Source organism: Ranitomeya variabilis, chromosome 3 (assembly GCF_051348905.1).
Source record: "Ranitomeya variabilis isolate aRanVar5 chromosome 3, aRanVar5.hap1, whole genome shotgun sequence".
Lineage (NCBI taxonomy): Eukaryota > Metazoa > Chordata > Amphibia > Anura > Dendrobatidae > Ranitomeya > Ranitomeya variabilis.
In genome coordinates, this window is record NC_135234.1 from 282,029,526 (window position 1) to 282,053,850 (window position 24,325).

A 24,325-nucleotide genomic window follows, 5' to 3' on the forward strand; every position below is an offset into this window, starting at 1 on the left:
CGCCATAATAAGCATGAGCATCCCCCTAATGCGTCTGCTGATGCAAAGTTTGACGCACATAAAGGATCAGGCGTCTGCACCAGATGAAGAGGAAAGCCTTGATGACAGTCAGCCATTGTCTGGTCAGGGCAGTGTACAGGACGAGGTAGCGGGCGAAGAGGAGGTGGAGGACGAGGAGGATGATGGGGATGAGTATATTTTTAATGCGGAAGCTTTCCCGGGGGCATTGGAAATTGGTTGCGTGGCAAGGCCGGGTTCTGTTTTTTTGAGGGACACAAGTGACGTAGATTTGCCTGACACTGCCCCTCAACCAATCACAACCGGAGATTTGACAACTGGAACTTTGGCCCACATGGCGGATTATGCCTTACGTATCCTAAAAAGGGACACACGCATTACGAAAATGATGAACGATGACGATTACTGGTTGGCCTGCCTCCTTGATCCACGCTATAAAGGCAAATTGCAAAATATTATGCCACATGAGAACTTGGAACTAATATTAGCAACCAAACAATCAACTCTTGTTGACCGTTTGCTTCAGGCATTCCCAGCACACAGCGCACGTGATCGTTCTCACACGAGCTCCAGGGGGCAGCAGACTAGGAGTGTTAGGGGTGCACACATCAGAAGTGGCGTTGGATAGAGGGGTTTTCTCACCAAGTTGTGGAGTGATTTTGCTATGACCGCAGACAGGACAGGTACTGCTGCATCAATTGAAAGTGACAGGAGACAACATTTGTCCAGTATGGTTACTAACTATTTTTCATCCCTTATCGATGTTCTCCCTCAACCGTCATTCCCATTTGATTACTGGGCATCAAAATTAGACACCTGGCCAGAATTGGCAGAATATGCATTGCAGGAGCTTGCTTGCCCGGCAGCAAGTGTCCCATCAGAAAGAGTATTCAGTGCTGCAGGTTCAATATTAACCGAAAAAAGGACTCATCTGGCTACCCAAAATGTTGGCGATCTAACATTCATTAAAATGAACCACAACTGGATTTCGAAATCTTTTGCCCCACCTTGCCCGGCCGACACCTAGCTTTCCTATGAAAAGCTCTTGCCTGTGGACTACTGTGAATTACTTTTCTAATGTCTAATTTGCTGCAGCTGATTGTCCAGCATACAACATGTTTACACCTCCCTAAATGGCCAAACTCCCCACACGGGGCCGTGGTATCGCGACTTGGCGCAAGCACCCGTGAGACTGCTGTTTGTCTGAAGAGGTGGGTGTGCTTGCTTTTGGTCGACGGCATTGCTACTGGGTCCCTCATAGTACAATAAAGTGTCTCTGGCGGTGGTGGTGCGCACCCAACGTCAGACACACTGTTGTAACATGAGGGGCCCTGGGCCTGTACCGCCGGCCACAAGAGAGTTCACCCACCCCCAGGTCAAACATTGCTCTACCACTTCCACAGTTATCTCTCACACTTCCACCAATGTTTAGTCTATGCGCTGACATCCTTCCATACCTGCCACTGACAATACCATTGTGTTGACATGTATGATGGTACTTAACATAGTCAGGGGCAGTGTCCTCTATTTACCACAGTAAATACTTTGCGCTAAATTAGTAGGTCTGAAACAAAGCAGAGTATCCCACCCCTGAACCTAACGATTGCACCCTTTAGTGTTTTTGTTTTGTTTTAATGCGAGACATTCACATTTATTTTTTGTTTTTGACTACTAACTGGCAGACACTCATTACAATCGGCCTCCACTGACCAGACCACTGCTGCCCGTGTACCCCTGGAACCAATTATAAAGTGCCTACAGCCAGCCCATTATATTGTGTTAGGCCTTCGAAGCCTGTCTGCGGTCCCTCCTTCCACTAGGCCTCCACTCACCAGACCACTGCTGCCCGTGTACCCCTAGAACCTATTTTACAGTGCCTACAGCCAGCCCATTTTATTATGTTAGGCCTTCGAAGCCTGTCTGCGGTCCCTCCTTCCACTAGGCCTCCACTGACCTGACCACTGCTGCCCGTATACCCCTGGAACCTATTTTACAGTGCCTACAGCCAGCCCATTTTATTATGTTAGGCCTTCGAAGCCTGTCTGCTGTCCCTCCTTCCACTAGGCCTCCACTGACCTGACCACTGCTGCCCGTGTACCCCTGTAACCAATTATAAAGTGCCTACAGCCAGCCCATTTTATTGTGTTAGGCCTTCGAAGCCTGTCTGCGGTCCCTCCTTCCACTAGGCCTCCACTCACCAGACCACTGCTGCCCGTGTACCCCTGGAACCTATTTTACAGTGCCTACAGCCAGCCCATTTTATTATGTTAGGCCTTCGAAGCCTGTCTGCGGTCCCTCCTTCCACTAGGCCTCCACTGACCTGACCACTGCTGCCCATGTACCCCTGAAACCTATTTTACAGTGCCTACAGCCAGCCCATTTTATTATGTTAGGCCTTCGAAGCCTGTCTGCTGTCCCTCCTTCCACTAGGCCTCCACTGACCTGACCACTGCTGCCCGTGTACCCCTGTAACCAATTATAAAGTGCCTACAGCCAGCCCATTTTATTGTGTTAGGCCTTCGAAGCCTGTCTGCGGTCCCTCCTTCCACTAGGCATCCACTGACCTGACCACTGCTGCCCGTGTACCCCTGTAACCAATTATAAAGTGCCTACAGCCAGCCCATTTTATTGTGTTAGGCCTTCGAAGCCTGTCTGCGGTCCCTCCTTCCACTAGGCCTCCACTCACCAGACCACTGCTGCCCGTGTACCCCTGGAACCTATTTTACAGTGCCTACAGCCAGCCCATTTTATTATGTTAGGCCTTCGAAGCCTGTCTGCGGTCCCTCCTTCCACTAGGCCTCCACTGACCTGACCACTGCTGCCCGTGTACCCCTGTAACCAATTATAAAGTGCCTACAGCCAGCCCATTTTATTGTGTTAGGCCTTCGAAGCCTATCTGCGGTCCCTCCTTCCACTAGGCCTCCACTCACCAGACCACTGCTGCCCGTGTACCTCTGGAACCTATTTTACAGTGCATAGAGCCTATTGTTTTATTTTATTTAATATTAATAAAGCCATGATGGATTACGCTGTACCACGCTATGAGCTACCCAGTTGACAATTCTTTTGCGAGAAAAGCCATCCCACCCCTCCACCAGCATGTTAAAGACCACATTGTCCTTTCATTCTGTCAATCTGTGAGTCCAAAGGTACACCTGACAACAGACACATGGAGCGGAAGGCATGGCCACGGAAGGTTACGTGTCCTTTGTGGCGCAATGGGTTAATGTATTGCATGCATGGTCCACACAGGGGACAGCCTGGTAAGTCTGTCTGCAGTCCCTAATTCAAGTTGTCCTCAACTGAATAAAGCTGAGCTTCTACCTTCTGGCTCTGATTAACTGCTGTTTTTAAAAAAATTGGTGGTTTCCGGCCTACTAACGGTGTCTGCCCCTGCCTGGTGTTGTCCTCAACTGAATAAAGCTGAGCTTCTACCTTCTGGCTCTGATTAAGCTTTTTATTTTTTTATTTTTCTTTTTTTTTAAATTGCTGGATGGGGCCTAATACCTCTGTTTGCTGCTCCCTGGTGTTTGTCCTCAACTGAATAAAGCTGAGCTTCTACCTTCTGGCTCTGATTAACTGCTGTTTTTAAAAAAATTGGTGGTTTCGGCCTACTAACGGTGTCTGCCCCTGCCTGGTGTTGTCCTCAACTGAATAAAGCTGAGCTTCTACCTTCTGGCTCTGATTAACTGCTGTTTTTAAAAAAATTGGTGGTTCCCGCCTACTAACGGTGTCTGCCCCTGCCTGGTGTTGTCCTCAACTGAATAAAGCTGAGCTTCTACCTTCTGGCTCTGATTAACTGCTGTTTTTAAAAAAAATTGGTGGTTCCCGCCTACTAACGGTGTCTGCCCCTGCCTGGTGTTGTCCTCAACTGAATAAAGCTGAGCTTCTACCTTCTGGCTTTTGGCCTACAGTAGCAAATATTAAACTGCATTTGGCCTATTAGTGTGTTTGGGCCCTTAAAACAGTGTCTGCTGCTCCTGGGTTTGCTACTCCACTCAACAAAGCAATGCCGCCTGTTTAGTCCTGTTACCAATTTTGAATTGCATTTAGCCTACTTTATTCTTTGGCCCTATATCTGTTTCCTCCTCATCCTGCCCATTCCCCAGCCACTGCTAGATGAGTCTGCTGGTACATTGACCTAGACCACTACATTCCCCTTGCACTCTACACAGCCAGAATCTGACCCTGCTGAAAGTAAGGTTCCCCTTCCCGCATGTTATACCACCTTACACAGGGACAAAGAGGAAGGTGCAGATGAAAGTGCAGGTTCCTTCATCAGGTGGGGGAGGCATACTCGTTGGCGAGGTCACTGGCACAGGGCCCCTCAGAGTACGCAAAAGTGTCGCTGCCGGTGGGAGGCGCCCCCGCCGTGCAAACACACCGCTGTACTTTGAGGGGCCCTGTGCCAGTGCCAATGCCAACGAGTGGGCCCCCCTGCTTGCTTAGAATCACAGCACTTGCAAACTTGACATACTTACCTCTCACTGCTCCACCGCCGTGACGTAGTCCACGTTTCCTGTGCCCATTAAAACCTTGAACCAGCCCTACCCCCCACAACTTTTGCCAAATGACCCCAATTTCCAATGCCCAGCTATTATTATAAAGTTAATTAAGATTGACAAGCTTCAGAAACAAGAATGGATGTTTTTGCCATTAAAATGGGCACTGTAGGTGTTTTCCTGGCCTCCACTCACTGCTGACTATGCTTCCCCATTGACTTGCATTGGGTTTCGTGTTTCGGTCGATCCCCGACTTTTAGCGATAATCGGCCGACTGCACTCGACTCAACTATGGACAAAGTCGGGTTTCACAAAACCCGACTCGACCGTAAAAAAATGAAAGTTGCTCATCCCTAGTGAAGACCAAAGAGCTGTCAAAGGACACCAGAAACAAAATTGTAGCCCTGCACCAGGCTGGGAAGACTGAATCTGCAATAGCCAACCAGCTTGGAGTGAATAAATCAACAGTGGGAGCAATAATTAGAAAATGGAAGACATTCAAGACCACTGATAATCTCCCTCGATCTGGGGCTCCACGCAAAATCCCACCCCGTGGGGTCAGAATGATCACAAGAACGGTGAGCAAAAATCCCAGAACCACGCTGGGGGACCTAGTGAATGAACTGCAGAGAGCTGGGACCAATGTAACAAGGCCTACCATAAGTAACACACTACGCCACCATGGACTCAGATCCTGCAGTGCCAGACGTGTCCCACTGCTTAAGCCAGTACATGTCCGGGCCCGTCTGAAGTTTGCTAGAGAGCATTTGGATGATCCAGAGGAGTTTTGGGAGAATGTCCTATGGTCTGATGAAACCAAACTGGAACTGTTTGGTAGAAACACAACTTGTCGTGTTTGGTGGAAAAATAATACTGAGTTGCATCCATCAAACACCATACCTACTGTAAAGCATGGTGGTGGAAACATCATGCTTTGGGGCTGTTTCTCTGCAAAGGGGCCAGGACGACTGATCCGGGTACATGAAAGAATGAATGGGGCCATGTATCGTGAGATTTTGAGTGCAAACCTCCTTCCATCAGCAAGGGCATTGAAGATGAAACGTGGCTGGGTCTTTCAACATGACAATGATCCAAAGCACACCGCCAGGGCAACGAAGGAGTGGCTTCGTAAGAAGCATTTCAAGGTCCTGGAGTGGCCTAGCCAGTCTCCAGATCTCAACCCTATAGAAAACCTTGGGAGGGAGTTGAAAGTCCGTGTTGCCAAGCGAAAAGCCAAAAACATCACTGCTCTAGAGGAGATCTGCATGGAGGAATGGGCCAACATACCAACAACAGTGTGTGGCAACCTTGTGAAGACTTACAGAAAACGTTTGACCTCTGTCATTGCCAACAAAGGATATTTTACAAAGTATTGAGATGAAATTTTGTTTCTGACCAAATACTTATTTTCCACCATAATATGCAAATAAAATGATAAAAAAACAGACAATGTGATTTTCGGGAATTTTTTTTCTCAGTTTGTCTCCCATAGTTGAGGTCTACCTATGATGTAAATTTCAGACGCCTCTCATCTTTTTAAGTGGTGGAACTTGCACTATTGCTGAATGACTAAGTACTTTTTTGCCCCACTGTACCTGCTCCAGTGAGCCTGTGGAATTATCCTGCTAATCTGCTCTGAGTTCCTGCTGCATACACCAGTTCCAGTAATCCTCCTTCATCTGCTGCTCGTGTTTGCTTCCATCTGCATTTGCTGGAAATGTAAACTGTTTCTGCTCTGCAAGAACCTGAGACTATTACTCAGACCTCCCTGGTTGAGCTAAGATATTATTTGAACTGCCTTATAAGCATATCTATCTGTGTTGTGGACTAAGCAAGGACTTATTCGTGTCTAGTATCCTCAAGAATAATTGTGCTTCATAGACTTTCTGTGTGGTTGCATTTTCCTCTGAAATTTCCTATAGACTGCTGAGCTGCATTTGATATTTGCACCAAGTGTTGTGGACTTGAGTTTCTCTCTGCACCTGTTTGAATCACTGTGTGATAATTGTTATGATCCTAGTGGCAAGGATCACAAGTCGGACTAGCTAAGTAACTGAACAGACTACTAGCTCTGGGGAAGTGGTAACTAGATTGACCGCAACCTGATCCTATCCGCAAACAACTATAGGCAGCCGTGGAACGTTACCTAAAAAATCCTAGACGTCTCGTCACGGCCTGAGAAACTGACTATTCCTGAAGGGAAATTAAGTCCTCACTTGCCTCAGTGGAAGACCCCAAAGATATAGAATAGCCCCCCACAAATATTAACGGTGAGTTAAGGGGAAAGCACAAACGCAGAGATGAAATCAGATTTAGCAAATGAGGCCCGCTAATACTAGATAGCAGAAAATAGGAAGGATACTGTGCGGTCAATAAAAAACCCTATTCAAAATATCCACGCAGAGATTGCTCGAGCCCCCGCACCAACTAACGGTGCGGGGGAAGCAACTCCATACCCCAGAGCTTACCAGCAAAAAGAAATCACATGTTAGCAAGCTGGACTAGACTCATCATACACAGAAATCATATTGCAGGCAGATGAGCAAAAAATATTCAAACAGAACTTAGCTTATCCTGAAGAGGCAGAAAACGAGATAATCAGGAGTAATCAGAATAGCACTGAATACATTGACAGCCGGCAACAAGTGAGAGTGAAGCAGAGCTAAATAGGAGCCTCCCTGGTGAATAACGAGGCAGCTGATCCAGCAGACCCGCAGGATAATAAACCAAACCACCAGGGGGAGCCAAAAAACCAAAGTCACACAATACCATCTGTGACCACAAGAGGGAGCCCGAAAACGGAGTTCACAACAGTACCCCCCCCCCTTGAGGAGGGGCCACCGAACCCTCATCAAAACCCCCAGGGCGATCAGGGTGAGCCACATGGAAGGCACGAACCAAATCGGCCGCATGAACATCAGAGGCGACAACCCAGGAATTATCCTCCTGACCATAGCCTTTCCACTTAACCAAATACTGAAGCCTCCGTCTAGAAATACGAGAACCCAAGATCTTCTCCACCACGTATTCCAATTCTCCCTCAACCAGCACAGGGGCAGGAGGCTCAACCGAAGGAACCACAGGCACCACATACCTCCGCAACAACGACCGATGGAACACATTATGAATAGCAAACGATGCCGGGAGGTCCAAACTAAATGACACAAGGTTAAGGACTTCCAAAATCTTATAAGGACCGATAAACCGAGGCTTAAACTTAGGAGAGGAGACCTTCATAGGAACAAAGCGAGAAGACAACCACACCAAATCCCCAACGCGAAGTCGGGGACCCACACAGCGACGGCGGTTGGCAAAGCGCTGAGCCTTCTCTTGTGACAGCTTCAAATTGTCCACCACATGATTCCAAATCTGATGCAACCTATCCACCACAACATCCACTCCAGGACAGTCAGAAGACTCCACCTGACCCGAGGAAAAACGAGGATGAAACCCTGAATTACAAAAAAAAGGCGAAACCAAAGTAGCAGAACTAGCCCGATTATTAAGGGCAAACTCGGCCAATGGCAAAAAAGTCACCCAGTCGTCCTGATCAGCAGAAACAAAACATCTTAAATAGGTTTCCAAAGTCTGATTAGTGCGCTCGGTTTGGCCATTCGTCTGAGGATGGAAGGCCGACGAAAAAGACAAATTAATGCCCATCTTACCACAAAAGGTCCGCCAAAATCTAGACACAAACTGGGATCCTCTGTCAGAAACAATATTTTCAGGGATCCCGTGCAAACGAACCACATTTTGAAAAACAGAGGAACCAACTCGGAGGAGGAAGGCAACTTAGGCAAGGGCACCAAATGGACCATCTTAGAAAAATGATCACACACCACCCAAATGACCGACATTCTCTGAGAGACAGGGAGATCTGAAATAAAATCCATGGAAATGTGCGTCCAAGGCCTCTTCGGGACAGGCAAAGGCAACAACAAGCCACTGGCACGAGAACAGCAAGGCTTAGCCCGAGCACAAATTCCACAAGACTGCACAAAGGAACGCACATCCCGCGACAAGGAAGGCCACCAGAAGGACCTAGCCACCAAATCTCTGGTACCAAAAATACCAGGATGGCCTGCCAACACCGAAGAATGAACCTCGGAATTAACTCTGCTGGTCCATCTATCCGGGACAAACAGTCTCTCCGGTGGACAACGGTCAGGTCTATCCGCCTGAAACTCCTGCAGCACTCGTCGCAAATCTGGGGAGATGGCAGACAAAATCACCCCTTCTCTGAGGATACCAGCTGGCTCTGAATCACCAGGAGAGTCAGGCACAAAACTCCTAGAAAGAGCATCAGCCTTCACATTCTTCGAACCAGGCAGGTATGAGACCACGGAATCAAAACGAGAGAAAAACAACGACCAACGAGCCTGTCTAGGATTCAGCCGCTTGGCCGACTCGAGATAAATCAAATTCTTGTGATCAGTCAAGACCACCACACGATGCTTAGCTCCCTCGAGCCAATGTCGCCACTCCTCAAATGCCCACTTCATAGCCAACAACTCCCGATTACCAACATCATAATTCCGCTCGGCAGGCAAAAACTTTCTTGAAAAGAAAGCATATGGCTTCATCACAGAGCCATCAGAGCTTCTCTGCGACAAAACAGCCCCCGCTCCAATCTCAGAAGCATCAACCTCGACCTGGAAAGGAAGGGAGATGTGTGGCTGACATAAGAGCGGAGCCGAAGAAAACCGGCGCTTCAGCTCCCGAAAGGCCTCCACAGCCGCAGGAGACCAATTAGTAACATCAGAACCCTTCTTGGTCAAATCCGTCAATGGCTTAACAACACCAGAAAAATTAGCGATGAAGCGACGGTAAAAATTAGCAAAACCCAAGAACTTCTGAAGACTCTTGACAGATGTAGGCTGAGTCCAGTCATGAATAGCCTGAACCTTGACTGGGTCCATCTCAATAGCAGAAGGAGAAAAAATGAAACCCAAAAAAGAGACCTTCTGGACTCCAAAAAGACATTTTGAGCCCTTCACAAATAAAGCATTGGCACGCAGGACCTGAAACACCATCCTGACCTGCTTAACATGGGACTCCCAATCATCCGAAAAAACCAGAATATCATCCAGATACACAATCATAAATTTATTCAGATATTCACGGAAGATGTCGTGCATAAAGGACTGAAAGACAGAAGGAGCGTTAGAAAGTCCAAAAGGCATCACCAAGTACTCAAAATGGCCTTCGGGCGTATTAAATCCAGTTTTCCATTCATCACCCTGCTTAATACGCACAAGGTTATACGCACCACGAAGATCTATCTTGGTGAACCAACTAGACCCCTTAATGCGAGCAAACAGATCAGATAACAATGGCAAAGGATACTGAAATTTGACCGTGATTTTGTTTAGAAGGCGATAATCAATACAAGGTCTCAAGGAACCATCCTTCTTAGCCACAAAAAAGAACCCCGCACCAAGAGGGGAGGAGGAGGGGCGAATAAGTCCTTTCTCCAAAGACTCCTTTATATAACTCCGCATAGCAGCATGCTCCGGCACTGACAAATTGAAAAGTCGTCCCTTAGGAAACTTACTACCAGGAATCAAATTTATAGCACAATCACAATCCCTATGAGGAGGTAGAGAATGGAGTTTGGGCTCATCAAATACATCCTGGTAATCTGACAAAAATGCAGGGACCTCAGAAGGAGTGGATGAAGCAATTGACACCACAGGAGCGTCGCCATGAATTCCCTGACAACCCCAACTTGACACAGACATTGCTTTCCAATCCAGGACTGGATTATGAGTCTGCAACCATGGCAGGCCCAACACGACAACATCATGCAAATTATGCAATACAAGAAAGCGAATCACCTCCTGATGAACAGGAGTCATGCACATGGTCACTTGTGTCCAGTACTGAGGTTTATTCGTAGCCAATGGTGTAGCATCAATTCCCCTTAGTGGAATAGGGAATTTTAAAGGCTCCAAAACAAAACCACAGCGCCTGGCAAATGACAAATCCATCAGACTCAGGGCAGCACCTGAATCCACAAAAGCCATAACAGGGTAAGATGACAGGGAACAAATCAGGGTAACAGACAAAATAAACTTAGGCTGTAAAGTACCGATGGTGACAGATTTATCAATCTTTTTTGTGCGCTTAGAGCATGCTGAGATAACATGAGCTGAGTCACCACAGTAAAAGCACAACCCATTTTGCCGTCTATAATTTTGCCGTTCACTTCTGGTCAGAATTCTATCACATTGCATAGACTCAGGTGTCTGTTCGGAAGACACCGCCAAATGGTGCGCAGGTTTGCGCTCCCGCAAACGCCGATCAATCTGAATGGCCAGAGTCATTGACTCATTCAGACCTGCAGGCGTAGGGAACCCCACCATGACATTCTTAATGGCTTCAGAAAGACCTTTTCTGAAATTTGCAGCCAGGGCACACTCATTCCATTGAGTAAGCACCGACCATTTCCGAAATTTCTGGCAGTACACCTCTGCATCATCTTGCCCCTGAGAGAGGGCCAACAACGCTTTTTCAGCCTGGTTCTCAAGATTAATTTCCTCATAGAGCAATCCAAGGGCCAGAAAAAATGCATCCACACTGAGCAACGCAGGATCCCCTGGAGCCAATGCGAAAGCCCAATCTTGAGGATCGCCACGCAAGAAAGAAATAATAATCTTAACTTGCTGAACAGAATCCCCAGAGGAACGAGGTTTCAAAGAAAGAAACAACTTGCAATTGTTCTTAGAATTCAGGAACCTAGATCTATCTCCAGAAAACAACTCCGGAATAGGTATTCTAGGCTCTGACATAGGACTGTGCACAACAAAATCCTGAATACTTTGTACCCTTGCAGCAAGATGATCTACACTGGAGGCTAAACTCTGGATATCCATATCAGCAGCTGAACTCAGAGCCACACCAAGATTAAGAGGAGGAGAGAAGCCAGACACACAGCAGCTAGACACACAGCAGCAAAAAAAAAAAAAAAAAAATCTCCAAGCTTCTCTTCTCCTGCTTCTGCCATGCAATTAACACTTTATGGGCCGGCTGTACTGTTATGATCCTAGTGGCAAGGATCGCAGGTCGGACTAGCTAAGTAACTGAACAGACTACTAGCTCTGGGGAAGTGGTAACTAGATTGACCGCAACCTGATCCTATCCGCAAACAACTATAGGCAGCCGTGGAACGTTACCTTAAAAATCCTAGACATCTCGTCACGGCCTGAGAAACTGACTATTCCTGAAGGGAAAGTAAGTCCTCACTTGCCTCAGTGGAAGACCCCAAAGATATAGAATAGCCCCCCACAAATATTAACGGTGAGTTAAGGGGAAAGCACAAACGCAGAGATGAAATCAGATTTAGCAAATGAGGCCCTCTAATACTAGATAGCAGAAAATAGGAAGGAAACTGTGCGGTCAATAAAAAACCCTATTCAAAATATCCACGCAGAGATTGCTCGAGCCCCCGCACCAAATAACGGTGCGGGGGAAGCAACTCCATACCCCAGAGCTTACCAGCAAAAAGAAATCACATGTTAGCAAGCTGGACTAGACTCATCATACACAGAAATCATATTGCAGGCAGATGAGCAAAAAATATTCAAACAGAACTTAGCTTATCCTGAAGAGGCAGAAAATGAGATAATCAGGAGTAATCAGAATAGCACTGAATACATTGACAGCCGGCAACAAGTGGGAGTGAAGCAGAGCTAAATAGGAGCTTCCCTGGTGAATAACGAGGCAGCTGATCCAGCAGACCCGCAGGATAATAAACCAAACCACCAGGGGGAGCCAAAAAACCAAAGTCACACAATACCATCTGTGACCACAAGAGGGAGCCCAAAAACGGAGTTCACAACAGATAATATAGACTTCACCACTTATAAAACTGTGTCCTGTAGTTGTCTTGTTCCTCGCAAAGAGTCTCCTGAGTTATCCCCTATAATTATTACACTCTGCTGACCTGCTCCTCAACATCAGATCTCTCCTACTAAAACATGAAACAATCCAACCAGTCTCCTTCTCCCACCTACTTCTCCTCACTGCTGGCAACATATCCCCCAATCCTGGGGCCCCCCAGTTGATACCTTCCATTATTTCCCCCTCCTATCACTCCCAATTTAATATAAACTCCTGAAATCTCTCCTATATAACACCCATGCCCTTAATGCCCCCCCACTCCCTCTCTCTGGATCACTCTGGAATGGCAGCTCCGCCAGCAATAAAATAAATGTGATTCATGAACTCTTTACCTCTCTTAATTTTTCTGTCCTGGGCCTCACCGAAACATGGCTGACCCCCTCTGACACAGCCTCCCATGTTGCGCTGTGTTACGGTAACCTCCACTTCATCCACACTCCTCACCCTGGCAACCGACATGGTGGAGGAGTGAGTCTTCTCCTTTCTACCATCTGTACCTTTCACCCAATCCTACCTCTTCCCTACCTCATCCTTCCTTCTTTTTAAGTTCACTCTGTCCATATCCACTCTCCCTGCAACCTCCAAGTGGCTGTGAACTTGCAGGACCTGTCTGACAGCACCTTGAGCATGAGAACTTTCTCACACTCGCAGTGCACTCAGACAGGTAATAGTTCACAGGGAGAGACTGGACAGCAGAAACACACACTGCTCAGTCTCTCTGCTGGATGGCAGGCTGTATGGTCACATCATGCAACCATGCAGCCTGCCATCTAGTTGTAGCAGAGCTAGACCCGTCGTGGGACAAATGGATTAGTAGAATCTCTGCGGAAAGTTGAAAAAAGTTTTTTTTTTACTCTTTTGCAAATGACAAGGGCATGGATGGAATGCGCGAGGTCGTAAGTAAGTATGGTTTAATTGGTATCGTTTCTCCTTATGGAGAGTGACATACCATCTCTGGCTTGTCAAGGTAAGGAGGCTTATTTGCCGTACAATACTCCTCTGGGAATTTAAATATGCAAATTGCCTCTTCTGAGAAAAAGAGGACTTAAACTCTACAGCGCCACCTATTGGAAGTAGCGATCCTACAAGTCACAATCAACCCTTTAACGAGTCGTACAATATGACTTAGGATAAAAGCCAAATCAGTATCTCAATTCGCAGACACGGTGTTTCGGGCTGTTGGCCCTCGTCAGTGCGAAGCATGAGAACTGATTTGGCTAGGTGAGAGGCTCTGGACATGGGGTCTAAGGGGTATCGTTTCTCCTTATGGAGAGTGACATACCATCTCTGGCTTGTCAAGGTAAGGAGGCTTATTTGCCGTACAATGCTCCTCTGGGAATTTAAATATGCAAATTGCCTCTTCTGAGAAAAAGAGGACTTAAACTCTACAGCGCCACCTATTGGAAGTAGCGATCCTACAAGTCACAATCAACCCTTTAACGAGTCGTACAATATGACTTAGGATAAAAGCCAAATCAGTATCTCAATTCGCAGACACGGTGTTTCGGGCTGTTGGCCCTCGTCAGTGCGAAGCATGAGAACTGATTTGGCTAGGTGAGAGGCTCTGGACATGGGGTCTAAGGGGTATCGTTTCTCCTTATGGAGAGTGACATACCATCTCTGGCTTGTCAAGGTAAGGAGGCTTATTTGCCGTACAATGCTCCTCTGGGAATTTAAATATGCAAATTGCCTCTTCTGAGAAAAAGAGGACTTAAACTCTACAGCGCCACCTATTGGAAGTAGCGATCCTACAAGTCACAATCAACCCTTTAACGAGTCGTACAATATGACTTAGGATAAAAGCCAAATCAGTATCTCAATTCGCAGACACGGTGTTTCGGGCTGTTGGCCCTCGTCAGTGCGAAGCATGAGAACTGATTTGGCTAGGTGAGAGGCTCTGGACATGGGGTCTAAGGGGTATCGTTTCTCCTTATGGAGAGTGACATACCATCTCTGGCTTGTCAAGGTAAGGAGGCTTATTTGCCGTACAATGCTCCTCTGGGAATTTAAATATGCAAATTGCCTCTTCTGAGAAAAAGAGGACTTAAACTCTACAGCGCCACCTATTGGAAGTAGCGATCCTACAAGTCACAATCAACCCTTTAACGAGTCGTACAATATGACTTAGGATAAAAGCCAAATCAGTATCTCAATTCGCAGACACGGTGTTTCGGGCTGTTGGCCCTCGTCAGTGCGAAGCATGAGAACTGATTTGGCTAGGTGAGAGGCTCTGGACATGGGGTCTAAGGGGTATCGTTTCTCCTTATGGAGAGTGACATACCATCTCTGGCTTGTCAAGGTAAGGAGGCTTATTTGCCGTACAATGCTCCTCTGGGAATTTAAATATGCAAATTGCCTCTTCTGAGAAAAAGAGGACTTAAACTCTACAGCGCCACCTATTGGAAGTAGCGATCCTACAAGTCACAATCAACCCTTTAACGAGTCGTACAATATGACTTAGGATAAAAGCCAAATCAGTATCTCAATTCGCAGACACGGTGTTTCGGGCTGTTGGCCCTCGTCAGTGCGAAGCATGAGAACTGATTTGGCTAGGTGAGAGGCTCTGGACATGGGGTCTAAGGGGTATCGTTTCTCCTTATGGAGAGTGACATACCATCTCTGGCTTGTCAAGGTAAGGAGGCTTATTTGCCGTACAATGCTCCTCTGGGAATTTAAATATGCAAATTGCCTCTTCTGAGAAAAAGAGGACTTAAACTCTACAGCGCCACCTATTGGAAGTAGCGATCCTACAAGTCACAATCAACCCTTTAACGAGTCGTACAATATGACTTAGGATAAAAGCCAAATCAGTATCTCAATTCGCAGACACGGTGTTTCGGGCTGTTGGCCCTCGTCAGTGCGAAGCATGAGAACTGATTTGGCTAGGTGAGAGGCTCTGGACATGGGGTCTAAGGGGTATCGTTTCTCCTTATGGAGAGTGACATACCATCTCTGGCTTGTCAAGGTAAGGAGGCTTATTTGCCGTACAATGCTCCTCTGGGAATTTAAATATGCAAATTGCCTCTTCTGAGAAAAAGAGGACTTAAACTCTACAGCGCCACCTATTGGAAGTAGCGATCCTACAAGTCACAATCAACCCTTTAACGAGTCGTACAATATGACTTAGGATAAAAGCCAAATCAGTATCTCAATTCGCAGACACGGTGTTGACGTAATTTCAGGTCCTGATGCCTATTTCTGCATTCAGGACCTGAAATTACGTCACGGCTTGCTGTGATTGGTCGCGTCGCGGTCACATGGGCGGCACGCAACCAATCACAAGCCGTGACGTAATTTTCAAAATGCGCGTGTCTCCTGCCTCCCGTGACGTCACGGCTTGTGATTGGTCGCGTCGCCCATGTGACCGCGACGCGACCAATCACAAAGCCGGAACGTAATTTTAAAATACTGAATGCCTAGAAGGACCTGAAAATTACGTCACGGCTTGCTGTGATTGGTCGCGTCGCGGCCACATGGGCGGCACGCGACCAATCAGAAGCCGTGACGTCATGGAAGGAAGGAAAAGCGCGCATTTTAAGCAAAGAACGCTGCCGGTTCCCTCGGTGAGGTCCAGGCTGCGTCGGAGAGGTGAGTATAGCAATATTTTTTATTTTAATTCTTTATTTTACACATTAATGTTGTATTTTACACATTAATGTTGTTTCGATACCGATACCCGATACCACAAAAGTATCGGATCTCGGTATCGGAATTCCGATACCCGCAAGTATCGGCCGATACCCGATACTTGCGGTATCGGAATGCTCAACACTACTGATGGGTCAAGAAGACAGACTTGCCAACTGATATACTATCTAACATACAGTGTAAGTCTGTAATAGTGACTGTACATAGGGTGTGTTAAGCTTTGTTTATTGATGTGTGCTGATATGCTAATAGTGCATTATATTCTGGAACCAGCTTGGTGACCCCGAAAGCAGAGAGGCAAAGACTGTACAAATAGATTGAATGGTCAAACAGTACTACTTGATCCCATCACCATTGTTTACCTTATCTTGATGTTGGACTGAAGGACCCTGGGTAATTCTAAAAATAGCTTACAGTCCTCGGGTATAAAATAGACTTCTTTTCTTCTGGTAAGAGACTCTTCAGGATCTTAGCTGAGGATCTGTCGGACCCGGCTGAAAAACACAGGACTGATCTCGGTTATCTCCCTATGCTTATCGTTACCTCCTCTCTGCATGCGTACCACAGATGGAGTAGCGAGTCTGGGAGCTCTGACATAACATCTACCATTATCTCGACGAGTCAGCGGAAAGGTGAGGCCCTGTAATGTGCACCATCTTGGGGTAACTGCTGAGACTGTTCTGTTTGCTATTCTGTGTTGTGGTTCAATAAAGTATTCCACACTGTTTTACCTTGTCTGTGTAGTGTATTTCCCACAGGGAGATAGTCCATGCAGTCTTGCTAAAGACAGCCGGGCCAGCGGATGAGAGCACCCACTGACCCCGTTTCTCCACAGGGACCCTAAGTAATTTTTTTTCCTTTTATTAGAGTCCCCCATTTTAATAGCCAGTAAAGGCTAAGTATATAGTTATGAGCTGATATTAATAGCCTGGGAGGCTCCATGGGTATTACCCCATTCCTGGGCAATAAACATCTGCCACAGAAGTTTGCTTTCCCTCTGTTGATTAAGAAAATTGTGCGGGAGCCCATGCCATATTTTTCAGAAAAATAATCTTTAAATTAATGTACAGTAAGCTGCACACACTGTACTAATTGTATGTCACTGACATCTTTATATTTATCCTATGTGTATTACTGAATGTAATCCTTCTCTTCTATCCTGTCGGCTCCTGCAGTGATTTTACAGTACACGGCAGATGAATTGCCAGCTTTTCTTCTATCTATCTATCTATCTATCTATCTATCTATCTATCTATCTATCTATCTATCTATCTATCACATGTTGTCAGAAGTTTATAGACTAAAAAAAAATTACATTCTACTCAAAAATATACCTATAAAGAGAAAAATCAGATAAACATTTTGCAGTGGTCTCTTAATTTTTGACAGAGCTGTATATATATATATAGGCCCTCCACAGAAATGCCACCCCACACCATTACTGACCCACTGCCAAACCAGTCATGCTGAAGGATGTTGCAGGCAGCAGATCGCTCTCCACGGCATCTCCAGACTCTGTCACGTTTGTCACATGTGCTCAGTGTGAACCTGCTTTCATCTGTGAAGAGCACAGGGTGCCAGTGGCGAATTTGCGAATCCTGATGTTCTGTGGCAAATGCCAAGCGTCCTTCACGGTTTTGGGCTGTGATCACAACCCCCATCTGTGGATGTCGGGCACTCAGACCATCCTCATGAAGTCAGTTTCTAACCTTTTGTGCAGACACATGCACATTTCTGGCCTGCTGGAAGTCATTTTGCAGGGCCCTGGCAGTGCTCCTCCTGTTCCTCCTTGCATAAAGGCTGAGGTAGTGGTCCTGCTGCTGGGTTGTTGCACTCCTATGGCCCTCCACATCTCCTGATATACTGGCCTGTCTCCTGGTAGTGCCTCCAGCCTCTGGACACTACACTGACAGACACAGCAAACCTTGCCACAGCTCACATTGATGTGCCATCCTGGATGAGCTGCACTACCTGAGCCACATGTGTGGGTTGTAGAGTCCATCTCATGCTAGCACGAGTGTGAAAGCACAACCAGCATTCAAAAGTGACCAAAACATCAGCCAGAAAGCATTGGTACTGAAATGTGGTCTGTGGTCCCCACCCTGCAGAACCACTCCTTTATTGAATGTGTCTTGATAATTGCCAATAATTTGCATCTGTTGTCTATTCCATTTGCACAACAGCATGTGAAATTGATTGTCAAACAGTGTTTCTTTCTAAGTGGACAGTTTGATTTCATAGAAGTTTGATTTACTTGGAGTTATATTCTGTTGTTGGTGTTCCCTTTATTTTTTTGAGCAGTGTAGATAGATAGATAGATAGATAGATAGATAGATAGATAGATAGATAGATAGATAGATAGATAAAATAGGATCAGCACCCAACAAAATATCTTATAGAGTGCAAGCTTCCCTGGCCAGCAGTCATATGGCCTCTAAGATAATAAGCAAAAAAAGGGGAAACAGCATGAAAGGATTAAAAAATGGGACTTTAATGCCCAGTGGCGTGGCAACTTTTCAGATAAAACAAATCCTTTGGACATTTTTTAATCCTTCTGTGCTGTTTGAGCAATATATGGGGCCCATAATATACTGGAGCATCATATGGGGCCCAATATATATGGAGCATCATATGGGGCCCATTATATATGAAGCATCATATGGGGCTCATCATATAATGGAGCACCATGTGGGGCCCATTATACATGGAGCATCAAGTGGGACCCATTATATATGGAGCATCATATGGGGCCCATTATAAATGGAGCATCATATGGGGCCCATTATATATGAAGCATTATATGGGGCCCATTCTGTTTGAAGCAATATATACGGTGCATCATATACTGTATGGAGCATTATATGGTGCCCATTCTGTTTGGAGTTTGTGTATGTGTGTATCACTGATATCTTTGTATCCTATGTATATATATATCTATTCTATTCTAACCTGCTAACCTTTTAGGCTGTGATATTACTGTACGTGGCACATGAATTGCCGGCTTTTCAAATGTGATCAGAGTGTAAAAATCGAACAGCACTCGCATGGTCCGAGTGCTGTGATTTTTTTTCCCTCTCTCCCATTGACTTCTATTGTGGGATGCAATCCGTTTTCCTATTACAATCGCAGCATGCTACTACTTTTTCCCAGTCCGATCGTGATCTGATCCGAGCTGAAAAAAAAAAACGCAGATGAACACACAATGATAGAATAACACTGGTCCGAATGCAATCCGATTTTTGTATTTATTTATTTTTTTATTGCATTTGTCCAATTTCATCACAAGTGGGAATGAGCCCTAACTCACTCTTCGACAACCTACAATCCAGCTTTCGTTCTCATCATTCCACTGAAACTTCCTTGACCAAACTTACTAACGACTTACAGTAATTCTCTATACACCTCCTTCTAGACCTGTCCTCTGCTTTCGACACAGTTGACTACTGCCTCCTACTACATATCCTCTCTACCTTTGGACCTTACCCTATCCTCATGCCTTACCAACCACACATTTAGCATTTCCTACTCCCACACTACCTCTTCATCTTGCCCTCTCTCTGTTGGTGGCCCTCACTGCTCTGTGCTAGGACTCCTACTCTTCTCCATCTATACACTTGGCCTGGGACAACTCATAAGGTGCTATGGCTTCCAGTACCATCTATATGCTGATGACACTCATACCTACCTCTCGATCCCAAATGTCGCCTCTCTGCTGTCCAGAATCCCAGAGTGTGTATCAGCCTTAGGGCTCTTTTCCATTTGCGAGAAACACGTCCATGTCTCGCATGTGAAAACCAAGCTCTGGCGCCGGCACTTTGGAGCGGAGTGTGCAGCTCCATGTGTTACTATGCGGCCGCACGCTCCGCCTGTAGAGCCGGCGCCAGAGCTTGGTTTTCACATGCGAGACAGGCAAGGATTTTCTTTTATGCTTTGTTTTCTTTATGTTGCTTTCACCTTAAATAAACCTGACCAGAGGTCAGCATACTTCGTAACCAGCTGTACGCCTCAGATTCAACGCACAAACCACGTGACCTTTGACCCCAGCAAAGGCGATCCCGGAGTGTTTTGTCACATTGTGGTGGAGAATGCGGGCACTCCGTGGCACAGGCGACAGTATGGAAGACGTGGTGAAAGCCCTAGTACAGTCCACTGCCATACAGCAGCAGGCCACTGCAGCACAGCAGGAAGCTAACCGCTTGATGGCCGCACAGCTGAAGGAGTTAATGGACGTGACGACTGCAGACCGCCAGCTTCTCCAACAGGTGGCGCAGCGCTTGGTGAGCATGCCTGAGGCTAACCCGGAAGCAGAGTCCAGGAGAATCCATGTGAGTCGGTACTGGCAAAAGCTGACCGCAGAAGATGACGTCGAGGCGTACCTGACAACGTTTGAGCGGACAGCGTTGAGAGAGAAGTGGCCGAAGGAACGATGGGCCGATCTAATTGCTCCGTTTCTCTCCGGTGAGGCCCAAAAAGCTTACCATGACTTGGACCCGGAAGTCGCTCAGGACTTTGAGAGGCTGAAAGCTGAGGTCCTGGCCCGGCTGGGTGTGACGACGGCTGTCCGTGCACAGAGGGTACATCAGTGGACCTATCAGCCAGATAAACCGCCGCGATCGCAGATGTTCGACCTGATCTACTTGATAAAGAAATGGCTGCAACCCGAGGTACTGACAACTCCAGAGATAATCCAGCGGATCGTTCTGGACAAGTACCTGAGAGTATTACCACCGGTGCTGAAAAAGTGGGTGAGCCAAGGAAATCCCGCGACAGCAGATCAACTTGTGGAATTGGTGGAGCGTTATTCCGTGGCGGAACGACTTCCTGACGATACCTCCACCACCCGGTCTGTGCCTCCTCCTCGTGGAACCGGTAAGACTGTTCCAGGGACTGCGGGTGAAGGAAAATTACCTAAAACTGTGGGGGAGGTACCCGGGACTGCTCGCGCTCCGAGACCGAGACTGTCGGACTATGGTCTCAATAGGGGGCCTGTTAGGTGTTTCCGCTGCCATGAGAAGGGCCATGTTTCTGCGAACTGTCCTGTTACCGCTGAACCCATGCAATGCGATGTTACAGACTCTAAAAAACGCATGTCTTTGGTTACACGGCTAGTGAGTGTGAATGCGGGTCAAAATGATGCAGCGAAACATCTGTGTGAATTATCTGTTGATGGGAAAAATGTTGTGGCGTTACTAGACTCTGGAAGTGTGGTGACTCTAGTGAATGCCAGTCTGGTGGCACTCCCGTCTGGCCCGTCTGACAAGTTTTCTGTAACATGTGTGCATGGTGACACCTGCTCGTATCCTACAGTGGTCATATGTATTTCCACTCCATATGGGTCTGTGCAACACAAAGTGGGACTCATTCCCGCGTTGTTACACGATATAATCCTGGGTAGGGATTTTCCCCATTTCTGGCAGTTATGGGAGAATCAGTTGCTCCTTCACGGTAGCTGTGAACCTTCCCCCATGCCGTCTGGAGGTCCCGAGTTCCTAGACGAGACCCCACAGGAAGATGTTGCTGGGGAGGTTATTGAATCTAACTTTCAGTTCCCCTTCTCAGTTATGGCGGGGGAAACTGAGGAAACTCAGCGAGACGCGGAGGCAGACAGCCATCCAGCACCCTGCCTACCCGATTTGGGAGTCCAGTTGGATGACTTACACAGAGAACAAATGAAAGATCCTACCCTGATTCAGGCTAGGAAAAATGTAAAAATGATTGATGGGGTACCCGTAGAACCTGTCACTAGGCTAGCGTATCCGTACATGGTTCTTGAGAATGATTTACTCTACCAGGTAGAGAAAAAAGGGGAAGACACTGTGCAATAGTTAGTGGTACCCAAACCTTATCGGCGGAAGGTACTGGACCTGGCCCACGGACATATAATGGGGGGACATCTGGGGGTACAAAAAACCACAGAAAGGATATTGCATTGTTTTGTGTGGCCTGGAATACACAATGAGGTGCGTAACTATTGTGAGTCCTATCCAGAGTGCCAAATCTCTGCGCCTAAACCGCGGTTCTGTAGCCCTTTGGTACCCCTCCCTATTATTGGGGTCCCATTTGAGAGAATTGGGATGGATTTGGTTGGGCCCCTTCCCCGGTCCGCACGTGGGCACCAACATATCCTCGTCATCATGGACTATGCCACTCGTTACCCGGAAGCCATCCCTTTGCGTAACACTGCTACCAAAACGATCGCCAATGAGTTGGTACAAGTGTTTAGTCGGGTGGGAATTCCAAAACAGATACTCACCGACCAGGGGACTCCCTTTATGTCAAGGGTGATGAAGGAGCTCTGCAGGCTCTTACAAATAGACCAGTTGCGTACGTCTGTCTATCACCCTCAAACAGATGGTCTGGTTGAGCGGTTCAATAAAACCTTAAAACAGATGCTCCGGAAGGCGATAGACAAAGATGGGAAGAACTGGGATTACTTGTTACCCTATTTGCTGTTTGCCATTAGGGAAGTTCCCCAGTCTTCCACAGGATTCTCGCCTTTCGAGCTATTATATGCCCGTCGTCCCCGTGGACTGTTGGACGTCGCAAAAGAAACCTGGGAAGGTCAAGTCACTCCCTTTAAAACGGTGATAGACCATGTAACGCAAATGCAGGACCGGATTGCTGCTGTCATGCCCCTTGTTAGGGAACATATGTTACAGGCCCAGGGAGCCCAGAGGCAAAGTTATGATAGAGGCGCCAAGGTCCGTACGTTTGCACCCGGGGATAGGGTGTTGATCCTAATACCTACCGTGGATAGTAAATTTCTGGCAAAATGGCAGGGCCCCTTTGAGGTCATGGAACGAGTTGGAGAAGTGAACTATAAAGTGCACCAGCCTGGTAAGAGAAAACCAGAGCAGATTTATCATGTGAATCTGATAAAACCCTGGAAAGACCGCGCTGCCCTAACAGCGGATCTGCCCCGTCCGGTTTGCTCACCTACCATACCGGAGGTGCAGATTGCCGAGACTCTCTCTGAACGACAAAAATCTGAGGTTAAGCAGTTTTTGTTACAGAACCAACAGTTTTTCTCGGAAAAACCTGGCCAGACTAGGCTAGTGAAACATGAGATTGTCACAGAGCCTGGTGTCACAGTTCATGTGAAGCCATACCGGATTCCGGAAGCACGCCGTGAAGCCGTCTCCCAGGAGGTGAAGGCAATGTTGGACTTAGGAGTCATTGAAGAGTCGCACAGCGCCTGGTCCAGTCCAATCGTGTTGATACCTAAGCCGGATGGCTCGATACAGTTTTGCAATGACTTTCGGAAACTGAATGCGGTTTCTAAATTTGATGCCTACCCTATGCCCCGGGTCGATGAGTTGATCGATCGGCTGGGGAAAGCCCGATATATTACGACCCTGGATCTAACAAAGGGGTACTGGCAGATCCCTCTGGCCGAAGCGGCCAGAGAGAAGACGGCATTTGCTACACCGGAAGGGCTGTTCCAATATATCTACATGCCGTTTGGACTTCACGGAGCCCCAGCAACGTTCCAGAGACTGATGGATCGAGTCTTGAGGCCCCACAGGCAGTACGCTTCTGCCTACCTCGATGACATCGTAATTTACAGCATGGACTGGGGGACTCACCTCCAGAAAGTACAAGCGGTGATTGATGACCTGAGAGACGCAGGCTTAACGGCGAATCCCAAGAAATGTCACATCGGCCTTGAAGAAGCCCGATACTTGGGCTACGTGATTGGCAGAGGAGTGGTTAAACCCCAGTTCGACAAAATACAGGCAATTCAGCGCTGGCCGCAACCAGTGAACAAAAAACAAGTTCAAGCGTTCCTGGGGATTGCCGGCTATTATCGCCGGTTCATACCCAACTTTGCAGCCATTGCCACCCCCTTGACGGATCTTACCAAAGGGAAGGATTCCGTCATGGTAAAGTGGACTTCAGCGGCCGAAGAGGCCTTCCACAGCCTGAAACGGGCTTTGTGCTCTCAGCCCGTACTTGTGACTCCCGATTTCAGCAGCGAGTTTGTGGTGCAAACTGATGCCTCTGATACTGGTATAGGAGCTGTTCTTTCCCAGGTGAAGGACGGAGTGGAACACCCGGTCCTATACCTCAGCCGGAAATTAAATGTACATGAGCAGAGGTATGCCGTGGTTGAAAAAGAGTGCCTAGCCATTAAATGGGCTCTCGACTCCCTCAAGTATTACCTGGCAGGTAGGAAGTTTAAGCTGGTCACAGACCATGCCCCTCTCAAGTGGATGCACCTCCACAAGGACCGTAATAGTAGGGTAACTCGCTGG

At 47.2% G+C, this 24,325-nt stretch overlaps 1 protein-coding gene across 3 annotated transcripts in view; it reads left to right on the forward strand.

Moving 5' to 3' along the window:
• The window catches only part of C3H3orf52 (chromosome 3 C3orf52 homolog), a 410,314-nt gene that overhangs the window by 145,320 nt on the left and 240,669 nt on the right, over positions 1 to 24,325 (forward strand). The gene's annotated exons all lie outside the window — the stretch shown is intronic.